The sequence below is a fragment of the Mus caroli genome, chromosome 11, assembly GCF_900094665.2.
Source record: "Mus caroli chromosome 11, CAROLI_EIJ_v1.1, whole genome shotgun sequence".
Taxonomy (NCBI): Eukaryota; Metazoa; Chordata; class Mammalia; order Rodentia; family Muridae; genus Mus; species Mus caroli.
In genome coordinates, this window is record NC_034580.1 from 51,351,483 (window position 1) to 51,368,313 (window position 16,831).

The window sequence follows — 16,831 nt, forward strand, 5'->3', positions numbered from 1 at the left end:
GTAGGTCCATTATGTAAAGACACAACTTTATCCTACCTACTATGACTTCATTGTGCTATGAAGATTTTTTGAGATGCTGGATACCATTTCATACAATAAGACTGCTACGGTGGTACCACCCGAGATCCTTTAGTGGGGACACAGGCTAAGAACAAGATTAGCTCCCAAAGACTTACAGACGGCTATTTTAGAAACCCCTTAACAATTTTTCAATTATCTCCTTGCAGAATTCCTCCGTGAACTTTATTTATTCCTGGTGAGATGCTATTAGCCGGATGTCAATTGATTAATGAAAGAGCCTTCCTTGGTATCTTAATTACTGGTTTTGAAATAAGCCCCAGTTAATAAAATAATGATCTAAAAATTATACAGATATTGCCACTCATTGTTGGGCATTTGGAGAGAATCATGCACTTTATTTCTTTAAAAATTGGTGTTTAATGAGCACTGGAAAAAAAAAAAACAATTTAAAAGCTTCCTTCCTGATATTATTTAATTGTAAATTTAAAAAGATTTTTAAAAAAATATTTAATCGCTTGAAAAGCATCACTTAATGAAGGGAGGGGTGACAAAGCTAGCTAACAGGCCAGGTGAAAAAGAAGGTAGGCAGGGACACAGCCTGATGACAGAAATAGGGTCACAGTCCATCCTGCCCTGCATGCAGTGTGAGTCACATGGTCAATTGACTGACTCTGTGCATCCTAAGCATCAGAGACTAATTACCTGACAAGGAATCCAGCAACACTGGCCTATGAACTTATCAGGAAGAGCTGGTAGGGTATCCATGGCAAGGAAAACCATGTCTCTAATTAACACATCAAAGCCATGTACCTACTAAATTATAAATACACTCATTGCAGGGAACATTTGGTCAAACATGGTGCTTCTTCTCTTAGAGGCAAAGGTAACCAGCAACTTCAATGCCAAAATCTTCCAATATGACCCAGAGGCTGAAAGCATTCCCACATGCTTTGCCGTTGCACTAGAAAGGAAATGATCTCTAATGATGTGCCCAGCTGCAGAGCAGACCTGTGCAGCTTCTACAGGAGACTCCGGGTTTTTGGTTTTTTTTTTCCTCTATGCTGGTCCAAGTTTTGAAATGTGACAACTGTTAAAGTTTGTGTCAAGTCTGATATGTGGGGCATGACTGTTCCTAGTGAATTTTCCTCTGCAGGTTACCTCTGCCACTCTTGTGCTCTGGAGACTGAAGAATAACCCAAGACAGAGTGTTGTCTATGCTCTCCCATGGTGGTATTGAGAGTAACACACTTCGAGGTACACATGGTGGTGGTGGTGGTGGTGGTGGTGGTGGTGATTGCTGTTTGCTGAAGTTTCACTGTGTTTTAAGTGCCATTTTCAGCACTTTGGTGACATTATTTGAGCACATTTTCAAAAATGTCTCAAGATGTAAGCATGGTAGCTACTATCTTAGGGCAAATAAGAACTCCAGGGCATGGAGAACTCTGAATTCATAGAATCCATAGAGTCTAGCTTAAAATGCTGCTGTTTTATTAGAACAATTTCCTTTCTGTTGAAAGGAGTGATTTATTGCTGACAGGATGTGGGAAATAAAGTGTGGACCTCTGTACAGTGCTAGTGGAGATGTAAATGAGGTTGGCCACTCTAGAAATCAGAATGGAAGGTTCTCAAAAACCTAAAAATAGGTGCAGTAAGATGACTCCATGAGTAAAATTCTTGCTGTGCAAGCACAATGTCTGGAGTTTGATTGCCCGGAACACATGTGACCCTGGGCTGTATAACATATCTGTAATCCCAGTTCACCCAAGAGAGAGATGATAGAAACAAGAGAATCCCTTCAAGTTCATGGGCCAGCTAGTCTGGTGCACACCATAGCAAGATACCTTGTCTTAAACAAGATGGAAGGTGAAGACTGACGTCTGAGGTATACAGGGTTTTCCTATGTGCCATGGCTTGCTCACATCTGCATCCATGAACATGCACATGTATGCACACATACCTCATATCATATATGAAAATACATCATAACTCTAACTCCATGGGTGCTGAACTCAAATGCACATACCCATACCCATACAGAGACAAATAACTTAAATATAGTATCTCAAAATGTTAAGTCAATTACTCTTCCTTTCTTGGTCTCCTAAACCAGATTTCATAGCCCTACTAATTCAAAATTCATGATCTCAAAGTGAGGATGAGAATGAGGATGATGATGATGGTGACAAAGATAATGTTCAAGAAAAAAAGAGATAATTCTGGGATCAGACAAGGTCTTTAACTAAACTGCATACCGCTATAGAACCCCAGAAATAGAGAACATCTGACTTCTAGAGCCATGGGGTTCTGTCTGACAGAATCAACTTGAATGATTTGAGGAAAGCCATAGACTGGTTCTAAAGCTTCCCTCTGACCTGTGAGCCACTCTTGCTTCACCCTTTTGATGAGCCATCCTCAGGAAGTCAGATAGAACCTGCCTCCCTCTTTTGCCTTCCCAGATCATTAGATCATTAATTGGTTTATTAAGAAGAAGTCCCCCAGGATACAAGACTCCTTCCATCTGACTTAGCAATTGGTACCTCAGGGCTATTAAAGAAAGCAAGCATCCCCTGAAGCAGCCAACATTTATCATCATTTTCCTCAGCAAGTGGGACTTGCAGGATCCAGCAAACTCTTTGTTCTCTTCTCTAATAAGCTGTAGGGATGGCCCGGAGTGTCCAGAGGAGGGAGCAATTAAATGTACTGAGTGGCAAGACATTTCAGAAGGCTGGTGGAGGGCTGGGAATGTCTCCATTGTTTACTTTCCATTATCTAACCTCATCTCCCTACTAGAGCTGAGCATTGCTGCCTGGGATAAGGGATGGAAGGGAACTGGGAGTTTGCATCATTTTCTCCCCATGATCCTCCTCATGACTATCTCTGTGTGTTTTGTAGACATGCCCTTCGGTCCTCTCAAGTCATACTTGCCAGAGAAGCCTATTGCAGTCAAGTCATAGCCAAGTAACACAAAGGCTGTCATGGAGTGATAGAAAAACTTTCTAGAGCAGAAATCAACATCCACAACTTGGCAGAAATTCCAGGATCTCAGACCAGCAGCTTACAGCCCAGAGCAGGGGGCATTTACTAGTTAAATAGCATTAAAGCTATCTGCTCTTATTCCTTTATGTTCCATCGTTTAAACACCAGGAAAGTTCATGTACTGATATAGTCCTTAGATTTTTTTTTTTAAGCTGGGGAACTGAATCCAGTCTTCTGAGTCTGCGTTTTACAGCTTTCCCCTTTTACATTATTCTTCTACTGTCAGTCAAGGGCATCTCATCCATCATACATGTGCTGGATATCCAACTGAGAGTATTTGTCTAGCTTTTATCATTAATATCTAGGAAAATGAAGAATAGGTACAAAGGACTTTGCTTTTAGAAATGACTCGTGTACATGCTCTGGCTTGCTCAGGCAGATGTGGTAGCTCACATATTTCTGAAGGAACAGCCCTAACTGCTAAATACTCATGGTCACAGTCACCCTTCTAGCTTCTTCTCTAACTCCTTCACTTTCTCACAAAATACCTACCTCTTTATTATTCCCATTTTACAGGTGAGGAAACCAAGGCACTGATCTTCAAGGCATTGTATGCATGCTTTGAAAATAGCAGGTTCCTTGGGAGTATGTGCAACCTGATTCATGTATGAGTTGCCCTAAGTGATCTTGGAGATGGTTCTCTTGTGGATGGTCTTGCCTATGATCTCATGCTGTCACCAGTCTAGGCTCCAGACAGGTGTTCCTAGTTCTTTAGGAAACCCAAAGGTTCAGTGACTAGGCCATCATGTCCATCAATACCAATGGAACATATGATTGAAGTCCTACTTAGTACCAAGTTCATGTTCCCTGGCTGGCAGGAGATGTACAGTCAAAGAAGTAAGCTTTGCTAAGTTTAATGTTGATGAATTTGACAACATGGTAGCTGAGAAGTGGCTACTGTCTCGTGACTGTAGTGTCAAACACATTTCATGCCATGGTCTCTTGGACAAGTGATAAGTGCTTGTGCTATACTGAACCTATGCTCACCAATAAATCTCTCATCTACTCTATAAAGAAAGAAGAAATGAAGGTAGGTCAGTCACTGCAATATTATGGAACTTGACCAAGGCCACACAGCTAGGGGCTATACCTCAACTATCCTCAGAATCTAGTCACAGCTTCACTTGTATAGTGATTCTCATGACAACAACTCATTGATAATTATTGATAATCAATCTGAATGCAGTATGGTATGTCCCCACCCTCTTTGTTCTTGGAGGCTGTTCTTCAAGGGGAGAAATAGGGCAGAGGCAGAGAGGAGGGTTTGGACAGCCATGAGTATGGATGGAATGGCCTCTGGATACTACTCAGGTCAGACAAGTCTACTTTATTGTTTCAGGGATAGGATATATAAGGGCTTTTTTAGGGATAGGGTAGAAAGGGACAATTGGTCACGGCATGGGTGCAGGAATCCAGAGTGGGATATATCTGCTGAGTTATGAGGCTTATAGAGAGCTCTATACAAACTCATATATCAGACAAAACCAGACATGGTCGGCCACCTGTGTTCAGGGACACTCTCCAGCCAAACACAGGCAGAGACAGGGAAGCCTCGCTGAGAAAGGGAAATCCCCCCCGCCCCCCCCCCCCACACACACTTTGCTTCAAACTCAAAAAACTATCTGATCTTGGAGTACTGCTACCTAAATAGTGAGCTTTCCCAACAGTATAATTTGGTTTACAGGCTAGAACACTTAGGTCCCCTGCCATTATTAAAGTTATAGGACAGCACAGCATCTTTAGCATAAGGAAGGAAACAGCAGAAGAAAGGGAACTATAATAAGCATGTCTTCCTGAGCTCTGAAGTTATAGCTCGTTTGTTTCCTGTTACTTATACTTGATTCGCCAATTTTTGTGTAATGAGCTTTTACTGTTTCTATTGTAACACAAATTAAGAATTATAGCTGTGAAAATATTGTATCTGCTTGCTTTCAGAATATGAACCTCCATATACATGCCCAGCTGGGAACACTAGAGACTAACCAGAGTAGAATGAAGGTCCTAACCCATGGGCATCATTGAAACACACTCAGATATGAAGATTTGAATTCCCTTTGTAACAAATAAACTGGAGAAAAAGGATGATGTGCAGGTGATCTAGGCTTTGAGCTCCTGAAACTCCTGCATCAATCTCTTAAATGCTAGCTTTATAGGTGTGAGCCTATCCTGCATTCGATCTGTAATGATAGATATGGAGAAACTTCACTTCTTACAAACAGTTCTAGTGAAACATAGTGGCTCATGCTAGGAAGCTCGGTAGTTCAAATGGCTTGGGATGCTTGAGACTACTTTACATACTAAAATAAAAGGAGACAAATTATTCTAAGGAAAAATAGTAAATATTATGTGTGTAACTAAACAGGCTTAGAAGCAAGGGTTGGGATTTTAAGGCCATACTCTACGATATAAAGAGATACTGTATGTGTGTCAAGTGTATGTCCACATGTGTCTGTAGGTGCTCAGCACCCATGCATAGGCCTGAGGATTTATTCCCTGTCCTCTTCCTCTGCCTTTCCCTCTTGAGAGAGACCCCATCATTGTGTTATTTGCTATGTTGAAACATCATGATGAAAGGCAGCAGGTTTGGAGTCAGGAGCAGGAAACAGAAATCCCACCTGGAAATGGGGCTAACTTATGTGACCTCAACACAGGTCACAATGCTGGAATTATTCAACCTCCCCAAACACTGCCACCAACTGGGCACCAACTAACAGTACAAACATCAGAGCCTGTGGGGGCGCATTTCTCATTCAAACAACAAAACTCATTGCACTTGCTGTTAGGTTGGCAACTAGTAAGCCCCAATGATTCCCTGTCTCCTCTTCATCTGATAGTGATGGGATTATAGGTACATGTGCATACCCACACCCTCTGTCTTATATGGGTACTGGGGATCAGAACAAAAGTTTTCATGCTTTCACAGAAAGCACTCTTATTCCAAGCCTTCTCCCTAGACCTTCTCTTTAAAAAATCTAGGGAGGGGGGATTCTAAAAATATTAATATTAGCACAAATTTATAGGAAGAAATAGCAGCTAAAGTGCCACCTCTGAAGGCCAGAAACACAAGATCTTCTGGAGACTCGTTTGAGGTATCTTCTAGGTCTTCAGAGGATTCTTGCTCTCTGTGACAATATGCCTGCTATGTGTACTAATCTACCTTCACTATTAGCTTATAAGCTAATACGTTGTACAGAGCATATCATCAACATACTCAGCAACATGCTACAGACTGTGAAATCAAAGGAAGCTGGAAGAGGTGAATTATCACCTTCCAGAATTCCTGGGATCAAGTAAACAGCAAAGTTATTTATGTCCTCAAGGTGTCCCAGGGCAACCAGGGCTAACTTGGGAGGAGGGAGCTGTGCTGGAAGATGACTGCTTGGGAGGAGCACCATTAAGTGTTGTCCCTCTGTCTGGTACATTGCATCTGCCAGTGGGATGTTGTTTGTAGTAGACCACTGGGTACCAAGCCAGCCTAGTCATTGGTCATTCTCCCTTCTAGCAGAAGCTGTGGGAAGCTGGCTTCTATTGTGCTGCTTTGACACTGCCAGGTTGTTTCTGTTCCACTCTGCTTTGTGTGTTGTATCTCTTGCTGAAAAAGCTGGATCCCAGATGTCTAAACTCTTAATAGAGGAAGTTTTACAGGATGTCCCAGCTATCCTCAAGTACCTGCATTGAAGCATTCCTCCTGCCTCAGCTTCGCTCATAATTGGGGCCTCAAGTGCATACAGGTAAACCAAGTCTAGGTTCCACTTATTTTACTTTTTTCTTTTTATCTGTTATTTTGATTTTTAATTTAATCATTATATATATATATATATGTATATATATATGTGTGTGTGTGTGTATACATATATGTGTGTGTAATATGTAATATAAATGTAATATCTTATTCTCTTCCAGCTATCTACTACATCCTCCTCCTAACTTCATGTCTTCATCTCTTTTCATTTAAATAACCCACTGACTCCAGTTAGTACTGTCTATATAGCATGGGTGTGGCCCATCCACTAAAACATGGGCATCTAGTGGCTTTATCCTCAGATCAGAATGGTTCTCCCTCTCCTTATGAGTTCAATTACTATTAACTCCTCCGTGAGGGTTCGGGCCTTGTGGGTCCCTTCCATACCTGGGCTAGAATGTTAAACAAACCGATATTGTGCAGGGAACCCCAGCTGCTATGTGTTCATGAATGTAATGAGTTTGTTAGGTCTAGAAGAAATCATTTCACAGCTCTCCTCTCCTCCTGTACATAATACCTTCTTAATTCTTGTTTCAGCCTCAATACTGGTACCATTCCCTCTAGGAGGCCAACTACCTGCAAAACCAGGTTGCTCCTTTCCAGGAACTGACTCCTATAGATGATTCTGTCTTTATTTCCCTCACATTATTAGGGTCTATCTTGAACTGTTCACTCCTTTGTTTTCTTTCTCCCAATGAATGCTAGCTTTGAGAAAGCCTGGTTGTTTCACCCATGGCTGATGTCCATACTAGTGTTGGAACCCAAAAGGCACTCCATACATACTCACAACAAACATGAAAAAAGGAGAAAATGTTTGTAGAGCATCTATGTTCTCTGTGCATTGCTTACAAACACAAACATTGATTTGATTCTTTCCAGAAGCCTTAAAGAGAATGCCATAGCTTTGTTTGCAAAGTGAGGGAGCTTCCAGAAATGGAATGTGAGACAGAAGGCAGGCAGGCACCCAGGCTGTGTCAGAATTCACACATGATCCACCAAGTAAGGCTGGCTCCACAGTCCACTCTTGTTCCCTTCTATCAGAGCTTTCTTATGTACTGTTTTCCTGATGCAGTAAGCACTATAATTCATGACTCTACTTGTGGCCATTTGAAAGCATCCGACAGACAGAGAGATCAATACTTATGTGGCTGGACTGTCCTCTTCAGCCTCAATCTACCATGTTGTTCCTTTGCAGTACTTTCCTAAGCTAAGACTGTCAGCTCCTAGCTAAGATAGAACAGGGTTCAGGGTGAAGACTGTTCCTATTAGTACCTTCCCATGGTCAATCATCTATGGTCCATAATTATATGGATTCAGGACTGCAGCTAGAATATTTTCAATAAAAAATTGTGGGAATTCAGATATACTGTCATCTGGTTGCTACTTGGGATCTTAAGTTGCTACAGGTAGCCTGAAGGTGCAGCATGATCTAGCCTCTGTCTGCATCTCCACTCTATCTTTCCAGAAGCCTCTCCCACATATCTTCTACGAAGTCATTCCTGTGTCTAACACCTACTTATTGTTATGGCTTTCTGTCACCATGCCCTCAAGTACTTTGCTCACTGAGTAATACTGGCCTGGTGTTATTTTTAAGAATTTCTCTCATGCTGAATCTTTCTAGAAGGTTTGTGTGTGTGTGTGTGTGTGTGTGTGTGTGTGTGTGTGTTGTTGTTTTGGTTTGTTGTTATTGTTGTTGTTGTTGTTTTAAATCAGCCACACTCTTCTGCCCTGTTCTAGCACTTATTTATCCATGGCCTATAATAACCAACATATTATGCATTTTTATAATAATTGCATTCCATTTTAGGGACTAATCATTGGTATTGGTATTTCTTTTTTATGCTACAAGATCCCCTGAAACTAAGGGATTAAATCTTTCTCATGACAGAAATAACAATAGAAATACTTATTTATGTATTTCTCTAATATACTAGATTCTCTATCAAAAGCCACACCCACACATATTTTCTCCTTAATTTAGTCAATGAACATATAGTGAACTGAGCACATTCATTTAGAGGCATTATATATGTACTTAACAGTAAAACACACATGATAGCAACTCTTTAACCTCAGTACTCAGAAGGTAGAGACAGGAGGATCACTATGTATGAGTTTGATGCTGTTTTTGGCTACAGAGTGAACTCAAAGCCAATATGGGATACAAAGTGAAATCTTGCTTCAGAAAGCTATTGAATGTACAAGGTATTCTACCTACTCAGGGTGACTTCTGAACATGCCCAGAAGTCAATCTCATTACCTATTCAACTGAATCTTTCTTCACACTTCTGAAGACTGCGATGGATGTCCCCACACCCCTTGTTTATTCTTGATACTTGTCTCACTTGGCTTATTCAATCTGAGAGGTGGGTATACTTTCTCTGTTTATAATTATACCTCAAACTTCCTAATTAGTATCATAGAACCTCAAGTTGGACAACTATAGACAGCTTATCTAACTTGAGTATCTGTATATATACAGTGATTTTTGATAATCTTCATGCGCAACCCAGCAAAGTATTTACTAAGAAAGTCAACCGTCTGGTGTTCAGCTCTGGACCCTGGGCTCCTTCGTTTTAGGCTCAGGGTTACTTGCCATCCCATGTGTAACTTCAGAGGCAACACTCAAACCACAGTTTCTCTCTCTGTAAAATGAGCATGTCAACCCCTAGTCCCACAGGTCAGCAGAGCTCCTGATTCATTCTAAAGGTTTGAAATATATTAACTACTAATATAAGGGACCATAAAAGAGAAAGTAAGTTCTTGATTTTGCAAATTGGGAAAGAAGGCAGAAAAGGAGAAAGTATTGATCTAGCTGCTGGCTCACCTGAGGACCCTACCACAGAACTTCCACCTCTCAAATCCAAAACCTTTGTAATTTTTTTATGCATGAAGCCTATGAAACTTTCAAGCCTACGCTATCAATCTTCTTTTACCTCCTTCATTTTTTCCTGAGGGTTCTTTAAAATGTTGTTAGCTATGAGATTACAGTTTCTTAAAGATCATTACTACAGGAAGGCTTCATTGCCAGTGAAACTTTTCTCTGCCAGGGGGTGGATTCCTTTGAGGTGGAGAATGGGAAGGATATTTAAGAAGCAGAAAGAAGGAGAAAACAAAGAGGAGAACCACGGTGAATAATTTTAGACATGGAATCTCTTAGCTTGCAAACTACAGAACTCTGGGAAAGGAAATAGACTTGTTACAAGAAATAGCTGTTTGCCCGGAGAAAAATCAGGATTTTGTTCCCCTAATCCAGAGGCTGATGAGCCTTCTGTTGCTAAGATTCATTGAAAATGCAAATTGAGAAGAGAACAAAATCAGTTCTATATGCCAAAATATTTCTCATCTCATCAAAGACAAACTGTTGCCAGACACAGAAACCAAGCTGAACAAATTTCCTTCTTGAAGACCAAAGGGATAGGGCCAGACAAACCTGCTGGTGTCCTCTGACTAAAATTCACAACTGTTTAGAGAACTGGCATTAGCAATTATGAAGAGTCTCAACCACAAATTATTGTTCCTTACTTCTCCATTCTTTAGGCTCTCGATCTATCTCAGGCATCCAATTTTACCCCTTCCAGTACACTCATGTTTAGTCAAAACTTCCAGCAAAGGTGACATCCAAGACCAGAAAGAGCCCTATATTTGTGCTCTTCCCTCAAGATTCTAATCTTTTATCGTGGCATCAAAACTCCACTGTGAGGGGCTTGACATTAGCACATGTCTCAAATGGAAAAAGCAAGCCATACACAAAAGACTCTTAAGACTTCAAGACTCATAGGACTTTAACGGGATTGTCAATAGATAAAGGGAAAATCCATACAACATCACTGAGGGAAGATCCCACACTGGAATTTCCTCTCACTGAACACACACACACACACACACACACACACACACAGAGAGTTTTATTTAGGGTTTCTATTGTTGTAAATAAATGCATGACTATGACTACTCTTTTTGTTTATTTGTTTGTTTATTTGTTTGTTTTTTTCGAGACAGGGTTTCTCTGTATAGTGCTGGCTGTCCTGGAACTCACTCTGTAGACCAGGCTGGCCTCGAACTCAAAGATCCACCTGTATCTGCCTCCCAATTGCTGGAATTAAAGGGAAGCACCACCATTGCCTGGCAACTATGACTACTCATAAAGGAAAACATTTAATTGAGGCTAGTTTAAAGGTTCAGAGGTTTAGTTCATTATCATCATGGCAGGAAGCATGATAGGATTCAGACAGACATAGTGTTGGAGAAGGAGGAGAGGATTCTATACTTGGATCTGCAGAAAGCAGGGAGAGAGAGAGAGAGAGAGAGAGAGAGAGAGAGAGAGAGTGTTATTAGGCCTAACTTGATCTTCAGAAGCCTCAAAATCTACCCCCTAGTGACATACTTCCTCCAACAAGGCCATACCTCCTAATATTGCTACTCCATATAGGCCTATGGGGACCATTTTTTATTCAAATCAACACACACACACAAAATCTAGTCTAGAAAGACGGAATTTTGACAAATATGACTAAGATAAACTTGCCCAAATGTACTCTTTCTAGATGAAATTATTGGGAAATGTCTTTTCTCCTAACTTCCAGTGCATTCTGTGGCCAGCTATGGATTCTATACCTTGTAGAAAACAGAATTTGTGTGCTCTTAGGATCTGACAATCTCCATAATAAAGCTTGATTTGGGAACCTCTTGCTCTGATGAGATGTTCGACAAGCTGTCTTTCTTCTACTACCAAGTGGGCATCTTGACACAGGAGAAACAACCCCATGGAATGGAAGTGTTTTGCAGAGAAGGACTAGATCAGCCAGATAAGAAACACCACTGCAGCTCAACATATCTGATGCACAACTGGATTCGTCCAGAGTCAAGCAGGAGAACTTAGAATTGGAAATTGTAGGAAAAAAAGAGATCTGAAGACTAGCAGTCTAAGCAGGATTACCGTGGGAGGAAGGCGCAGAATGGGGATGAGTTTTGCCTCCATAAAATAAAAAAGATGTGAATTTGAGATTTTATTCTAAAAGTAATTTCCTGCCAGCATCTGGGAACTTTATTTTCCATCTCCCAAATCTCTTACCAATAACTGGAAGAGTGAGCAGAGAGTCTCCCTGACTGCCTTTTCTGAGAAAAGCCCACAGTCCCACCAAAGACATGCTATTCCATGAGATGATAATCCAACCCGGCTGTGAACAGCCCTCTCAATGTTCTGACCTATGGAGGGAAACTCTATCCCTGAAGCTTAGACCAAGCCTTCTTCATCAATTATCTGCCCACCTTGGAGTTTTGCAGAGCCTCAAGTTTGGAAGGACCCAGTGACTCATCATGTGACTCAGCCCACTGGTCAATCATGAAGTGAGTGTGGCTTGCTGGTGACATGAGCAGTTGTTTAAACTTGGAACAGTTTCAGATTTTTCTGTTCTTTTCTCTCTATCCTTCCTTCTAAAGGGGCTATACACCATTCTGGTTGAAGCTGCTTCCTTTTATCAAGGCTCCAGCAGATGAAAGGCAAAGAGCAGACATGGGAATAATGGACTTTGGGCAGCTCTGTTCTTTCTCTCTGCAAAAGAATGAAGAAATTCTAGCCCAAAGGTCTTCCAAAATGGCATGCCAGGCCAGCCTCTTTGTGCCTCGTGTTTATAATATAGGACTTTCTTAGGAAGTTCTGCTCAACAAAAATGCCATGGATGTCACATACCCATGTACCCAAACCATATAGATAACTTCACATTTCACATTTTTTAGTAACCATATTACAAATAATTAGGAGAAGCTAATTGATACCTTTATGTAGTTCGCTAACCCCACCATATAGCATTGCAAAAATGCTATTTTGAACTATTTTTAGAGTTATTAGAATTATTTGAGAAGGATTTTGCCTTCTTTTCTCTTCCTGCCTGTGTTTGTGTGTGTAGTGCAGCCCTTGTATATGTGTGCATATGTGTGGAAGTCAGCTGTCTTTTATATGGAGTTGTCCACCTTGATTTTAAAATAGGATCATTCACTGGTCTGAAACTTACCGAAGAAGCTATGCTGGCTGTCCAATGAGCTCTATGGATCTGCCCGCCTCTGCTTCTCAAGATCTGGGGTTACAAGCATACTCCAAGATGCCTGGCATTTTTAATGTGAGTTATGAAGAATGAACTGAGTCCAATGTGCCTGCAAAGCAAGCACTCACAAGCTGTGTATTCTCCAGGTCCTATGTTATTTTTTTCTAAGTCTACAATATCAACATCTATTTTATATCTATGATACATCTCAACTGATATCTTCTGTCACCCAAATGGACAGATGAGTAGGTAGTCACTATACTAGACCAGTAAGCTCTAGATCTGAGCTGCACCTGTTTGTTCAAAATACAATTTATTAGCAAGCCACGGAGAGGCTTTTGCTGGCAATAATAAAATATTAATAGAGTTATATATCAGTAAGTGTTTGCTGTGTTGGAGATGAAAAGCATATATTTATAAAGCTTTTATGATTCTTTTAAGTGTTTGGAGGGTGAAAATGAAATAAGATAAGAGGAAGACATTAGAGCATATGAAAGAGATGGATGTTATCAATGAAAATATCCTGAGTAATTTAAAACCTAATAGAGAAGACGAATGTTTTTAAAGACTTTACCTATCAATGAGAAACAGTATGTATATAAATAGCAACATGAAAGGGAACAGCTGGTACATTCTATAGAAATTAAAGAACAGCTTTCTCCCTCTCAGGTGGTACAATATTGTAAAGAATGCTTATTTTAGGCATTGCACAAGGGCAAGGATAGAACATGGATTCTGCATTAGTCTCCTTCTGTACTGTAATAGCACACTCTAAACCAAAGCAGCTTAGGGAAGGAAAAAGTCACAGTCCATCATTGACTGAAGTCAGTATGGGAAGTCAAGGCAGGAAAATGAAGGCTTGCTGTGCCATCCAGTATTGTCTCTGGCCAGATAACTCACCAACAGCCAAGGAAACATGGAAGAAATGTAGATGCTGCTGCTTTCTGTCTTGCTCTCAGACTTAATGCTCAGTTAGCTCTCATATGCAGACCAATACTATTTGCCTAGGGAATAGTACTTCCCACAGTGGGTTGATGCTCCCCCCACCCCAAACAATTAAAAAGACAACCATCTCCCACAGCCCATCCTGACCTGGGCAATTCCTCAATTGAGGCTTTCCTTTCCAGTTACTCTAGGCTGTATGAAGCTGTCAATTAATGCTAAGCAGGACACATTCCAATATACTACTAGAAATAAAAAAAAGTGATACCACAGTCATAAGAAATATATATTTCATATCATTAAAAAGGATATTGTTCATTCTAGCTACTTTAATTCCTTATCTTGGGGAAACTGCTCAGGATGGTTGTAAAAGTGAGCATATCAATGTACTTTCTTCCCTGACACAAGAGTGCTGAAGAATTGGAATCGACCCACATATCCACTGAGAGGCAGGAATTAAGGGAACTGTGCTTCTATCTGGATGTCCAGGCACGTACAGAACAGTGTTGTGAAGTCATTTAATTGCAAATAGAATTTTCCATTTATCACACACACGCACCTAGTTCATGAATGTGTTAATGTTGAGGGGCAATACAGATCTAATAGCATTCAAAGAACCCTGCCAGTCCTGGGGAGGTAACTCAGTGAGTAAGGTGCTTCCTGTACAAGGAGAGTACCTGTGTTTGACTTCCAGCACCATTGTAATGAGCTAGGTAGGGCAGCATGTATCTATCTTCTTGCTGCTGGGGAGAAGGACACAAAAGGATATTGAGCTCCAAGGTTAACCAAAGACCCCGTCTTTAACGATAATGTGAGTAGTGACTGAGGAGGACAACAAATGTCAAGTTTTAGCCTCTGAATTCGCAGGTGCCTGTGCACGCACAGTGAGAATGAAGCAAACATGCAAAACGTAGCGTTTATAGAGCTTTCGTTCATTTTACTTTTTGGAAAACACTATTTTAATAGGAAGCACATGGTGTTTAATTAACAATTAGACTAAGTAATACATTTCTTTACATTTTGATTACAATAGAAACAGAAACATAAGGATTCCCAAAGGGTTACTATGGAGAGATAGATTTCCTTCCAGGTGGAACATTAGAAAAGAAAATACAAGGAATTCATTCTCTAGTCAAAATGATTCTGTTTTCCTCTGACTTGTTATCTAGACAATGACTTCATTTCAAGCCTTCATCTTCTTTTTTTTTTCTTTTGCTTGGAATTGAGAAGGAGCGTGCGCGCACACACACACACACACACACACACACACACAGAGAGAGAGAGAGAGAGAGAGAGAGAGAGAGAGAGAGAGCATGCTGTAAACTGATTTCTTATCTGACAGGTTTATAGATTACAACCTTCACCCAGGGATGTGTGCAAGTTTACCTGACAAGTGCGAAGCCTCAAAAGCTCAAGGGGCAAAAGGGAAGTGGTAGGCTGGGAAAATGTGCAACAGCAAAGCTATTAAAACATCAAATCAGCTCAGCGAAAGGTGAGCTGAGGACGTGTCACCTAAAGAACAGAACACAGAGCATGTCTTTCCGTGGGGAACATGGCATAGTTATCTCCTGGCTCTCAGAGAAAGACACACTGTGATTGCACACAGCTCTGAGTATTTCCTCCCCCATAAACCTGCATAATGAAATCTCACCATCTAGCCATAGTTAAAACAAATGGCTCAATCATAGCCATAATGCTATGGTCTTAAGGTGTGTTGTATATAAGGAGATGGGGTTCATCAACTTCACATATTGTAACAAAACATCTGAGACAATGATCCCATGAAGAAAACTGGCTTGCTTGGTCTCCAATCTAAGATCAGGTATACACAGCTTTGGAATTTGGCAGGGAGAGCAGGGAATGATGGGAATATAGTACAGATGAAAGTGCCTGTCTTATGAGCCAGGAAGCAAAAACAAGACAGAAAGAGACTGGCATCAAATAATTCCCTTTAAGGGTACACCCCAATGACTTAAGTTTCTCCAATGAAGTGTCATTTCATAAGACTCTGCCCCTTTGTCCCTTGGAGCACCACTGTGGAGACCAATTCTGTAACATTTGGCCTTCATCCACCTCAGAGCAAAAGTGATGAGGGATGGGGACCTTACAAAAGTGACTCAGGCAAACATGTATCCCCTGTTCATCATATAACAACACAAAGTGAGTGATTCCATACAACTTCAAATCTGGAGCACCTTGAACTTCCCAACACATTTTTGGTGTCTGTAAGAAACCAACTTTGTTGTGATTTTGTTATAGCTGCAAACAGCAGCTAAGACAGTGAATCTTTCTATGTGAGTTACATCTCCATCCCCCTTTCTTCCTTTCTCACTTTCAGTAGCAAACATCACACCTACACATGCATGACCTTATAGTCTCACATTCAGGCTGCAGCCATAGTTACCTCTCATCTGTCTCCCTCTGGGTCCATCTAAAGCGCCAAGCCCCTTTCTCCACATTGTCAAGTGATCTGGAGCACTTTCTAGGAAGCCAGCTCACCACACTTACATATCCCACCTAACATTTTGTTTTGTTTTGTTTTGTTTTGTCTATTTCCACTCCCTTCATTTCTAATGTGATTGTACACCTTGAGTTCTCCTTGGACTATTTCACAGGATGCCTTAGAGGTAAGGACTCAGAAGAAGAACCTGGAGTTCATATTCTCAGGACACACAACATCCTTGGACCAGCTGCCTCTCCTTAGTAAGCCCTTCTCATTTTTCTCCTTCTTCCCTCTGGCTCTGCTCCTTCTGCTTCATTCATTTTTTTCTCCTTCTTTATCACTGCAGAGACAGGATCTGTAAGCATGGTATACCTGGCAACTCTTTCTCTTGTGTGACCTTTCCTAGGAGGACATGAACATCCACACATGGATCATGCATCACCTGCAAAACAGAGATAGGACCACACCTGAGCCCAGATCATTGAATTGATGTGTTTACTGGAGGGATTTCCAAGAACATGGGTGGCTCAAAGTCAACTACACTACCAAAGTAGCCACTCCAATATGGGTGACGACTTGCAAATGTTGCAGCTGGCAAGTCAC

The 16,831-nt window shown here is 41.0% G+C and overlaps 1 non-coding gene across 1 annotated transcript; it reads left to right on the plus strand.

The window, feature by feature from the left end:
* The first annotated feature begins 3,567 nt into the window (after positions 1–3,567).
* On the plus strand, positions 3,568–3,696 carry LOC115032638. Its single transcript, XR_003838273.1, has one exon. It is a non-coding gene; the product is annotated as a small nucleolar RNA SNORA70 (small nucleolar RNA).
* Positions 3,697–16,831: the final 13,135 nt, after the last annotated feature.